Below are 3,935 nucleotides of genomic sequence, written 5' to 3'. Positions count from 1 at the left end.
CCCCCGCCCCTTAAACTATCAACACCTGACGTTAGTGATGTTCTATAAAATCTGTTATTAATCTGTCCCTCCATATCAGTGGTTTCTAAGCCTTTCCCTCAGAATTTTATTCTGAAGGAGAATAGATTTTTCTTTTTTAATTTCTTCAACATATTTATTCAAGATTAAAATATGTTGTGTCTTTTTCAGAAATGAAAGTACTCTTGAATAAATTTATCCATTTGGAAAAAAGGTGTTCAACAAAATTTGAAAGACATCAGAAAATTTAATAAAAATTAAATATAGTGCTAGATAACGTCCATGAATGAAAATACTTTTGAATAAATTTATCCACAGAATAAAGTGTTAAGGAAAATAAGACAACTTCAGACAAGGTCGTTATAAAGTAAATGTTGTGCTATGAAATGTCAGTCATTTTAGTGGGAGTTCACTGAACTGTGAATACATTTACCTTTTATGTCATAAATGTAATGTATCTGTATGAATGTAACATTGTGTGTATATGATGATGGAAAGAAAGATGGTAAATAAATTATTGGAGAAAATTTGATATTTTGTTGTTCTAAGCATGTCTGCCAAATTAACTGATATAATATTTTGACCTACTTTCATGAAAGGTCAAAGGTCAATGGAGTCATGTACATATTAACTTATTACAAAGTAGCCTTTGAAGATGGAGTGGTGCAATGATCACTAGGTTTTTATTGAGTCACCTGCCCAACTATGCAGGTTTCCTCGGGGTACTCCAGTTCCCTCTCACGGTAAGACCCCTATAGCACCCTTAACCATCCTGGCTAACGAGAGTGATTACCCAGCACCAAATGAAGTACATTCTAAGTACAAATATAGTAAAGTTGAAGTTCCCCCAAAAAGTATTATGGAAGTCCAGTAGAAGTTCCTGCTTTAATGATGCTTCAGAGTAGAAGTGCAATATAGGTCTCAATTTTCAATGCAAGAAGTTCTTATGAAGCAGCGTTCCAATTATGTTAATGATGCTTCAATAAGACTTCCACAGCAGGGAGCGCAAATGAAGTTCCTGTATAGTTCCAATAGTGTTACCTATGAAGTGCCATTGAAGTTCAATAGCAGTACGAAAAATGCCCCCAGCAGTACCAGCGAAGTTCCCTGGGAATGCTATTGAGGTCCACTTGCAGTGCTTTTGAAGTCCCCTAGCAGTTCTATTGAAGCCCCATTGAAGCTCTATGCAGTCCCCTGGCAGTGCTGTTGAAGTTCCCCTGGAAGCACTATGAAGTCCCCCTTGAAGCCCTATTGAAGTATCCTGGCAGTGCTGTAGAAGTTCTGTGTAAATGCTATTGAAGTTCCTTAATTGGCAGACTAGGGCCGGGTAACACGGTACTTTTTCCTTTCGGCTTGGTACGTATACAGTTTTCATTTAAGTTATGTGCTGGTAAAAATTTGTCATAATATCAAGTGTCATATAAAATTGTATCAAACCTGTGTAGTGATCAAAAACATTGAAAGTACTCTTTAAATGTTTTGCTGAATACAAAATCTAGAAAAAAAACCGAACTGTAAACCTTGTAATTAAGGCAATACGTACCAAACTGCGAGGAAAGCATACCGTTTCACCCCTAGGCAGTACCAATGAAAAGTCTTCCGCTAGCACCAACGAAATCTCCTGATGCAAAAGTATATATATGATGTAAAAAACAAATGGAATAAATAAATCATTTGTTATTAAATGTTGAACTAAATGTTGAAAATGTAGATAACTCATCGGCAGCGGCCTCTTCCTCTTACTCTGCAAACTAGTACTTCAGTCCAGGTCCTCATATTATACTGCCGAACTCCTTTTTTGTTTATTGGCTTTACACCTTTTAGAGTTGAGGGAATTCCTTAGGGCCTTCACAATTTTGGTGCATTTTTGATTCGAATTGATGAGGGCAAATGCTTCAAAAAAGAGAAATAAATAACATAATTTACAATGTTTTAGAGTTACACTACAAACAAATAAAATTTGATATACATGCAACATCTTTTTAATTATCATTCTGCAGTTATTATCTGTTGTTCCTCATATATGCTGTCTATTTGAGGGTATTCAAAGATTGTTTTTTCCTTGATTAATAGAATCTTTCCCCACTTTGGAGGCAAGACAGAAAAATTCAATGGGCGGGAACAACGCATACTTGTGATGTACAATGTATTGTTAGCTTTCTTGTCTTGGTAGAATTCTTTAAAGAGGATACGAAAGTTAAGAATTTTGAAAGCTCCAAAGTAAATTTATTTGGTAAATATCAAAGGCATTAAATGGGACCTACATAATAGGTCATTGTAGCTAGCTCAATTAATCAAATTCATACAGAAGATTAATATGAAATAATTAATATATAATACACACCAATAATAGCCTCCACAATGACAGGATTGAGAGCAGTATACTTGGAGGTCTTGCATCCCGCCAGACTCCCTCCTTCCGGGTCATCTTTTGAGAAAAACATTCTTAGAAGGCTTCGTGCAATGCTCTCCCCACCCATTGTTCCACTTTTCAAAGAAGACATCTTTTGATCTTGGTGTAGGTACACAGAGGTACCAACCACCAACTCTGTCATCTAAAGCAAAAAGATAACCTCCAAAAATCCTCTTTACACCATACTTCTTTTTAAACTTTACACAGGTTTATAATGCAATAATTTGGTCATGAGGTTCCTTACTACAATCACTTCCATGTTTGTTCATTATTTCTGTATACATGGTGGGCCACTTTGTGACTAAAAATAACCAACACTGTTCATGTCGACTCCTCCGGGTCAGTGGAAGGGCCATGCCCACTTTAATATGTCAAGTCCTTCCATGTTTGTTCATTACATGTGCCCTGGATCCCCAGAGACTATTGTAGTTCGGTACACTTTGCTACTAAATAGCAAAATTTCAAAATTTCAAAAGTATTTTCTCAAATTTCTGCATAATAACTACATTTCAACCAAGTTTGGCAAGTTTGCTTGTTTTATGTGTCCTTGCTCAATGTGAATGCTGGGGTTGGTCATAATTATATACTGAAAATATCCCAAGTCATATTTTCCTTACCCTGTAGTATCATGAAACTTACTCATTCCGAGACCACTTCTGACATCAGGACTGATAGTCTGGTGACCTTTAATGCCAATGGGCCTCTTGTTATAAAGTGGATGCATGAAGGTAACCAACTTACCCCATTTCTGGCAGCAACATCTGCATCATATGTTCCTGGCCTCAATCTGCTGTATTGATGAGCCAGTTCCTGCGATGGTTTCTGTTATACAAATCAAAATAACAAATTATTGATTATATAAAGACATAGATCTATTTAGTGTTGGCAATTCAAATGACTAGACCTCAATTGATAATATCGATTTAACAAGCATTCTGTATTGCTGAAGCAATATACATGTATACAAGTCCTCCTCTTAAGTGCCCGTACCAGATTTAATGTCAAATACGTCAATTTGACCTAACTTCAAAATGATGTTCATGTTCAGTTCGTAATAATCGCTTCATCTCTTCATGCCCAGCAATGCACGACGACGAAGAAAATCCTACAAAACAATGTGTATAGTCTGAAAATTGATTGGATATTTCTGAAATTAATTCAACACTATGAGAAAAATGGTACTAACAGTAAAAATATCCACTAACTTAACCAAATTCTACTATAGTCATAATACTAGGTAATCCTATATTATAAAGATATATATATATATAATATTTATCTGTCAATAACAATCAGTGACATATATATATGTTATTGACAGATAAATATGGTATTGTCCCAAGTTTATCTGTCAATAACAATCAGTGACATATATATATATGTCAAAGATTGTTATTGACAGATAAATATGGTATTGTCCCAAGTTTATAATAAATATATATGAGCCGACATGCACTTACGGGTTCGTTCAGCTTTTCCCTTTTCCAGCTCTTTAGTGAGTTCA

This window comes from Mizuhopecten yessoensis, unplaced genomic scaffold (assembly GCF_002113885.1).
Source record: "Mizuhopecten yessoensis strain PY_sf001 unplaced genomic scaffold, ASM211388v2 scaffold4069, whole genome shotgun sequence".
NCBI classification, from domain to species: Eukaryota; Metazoa; Mollusca; class Bivalvia; order Pectinida; family Pectinidae; genus Mizuhopecten; species Mizuhopecten yessoensis.
This window is presented reverse-complemented; position numbering follows the sequence as displayed.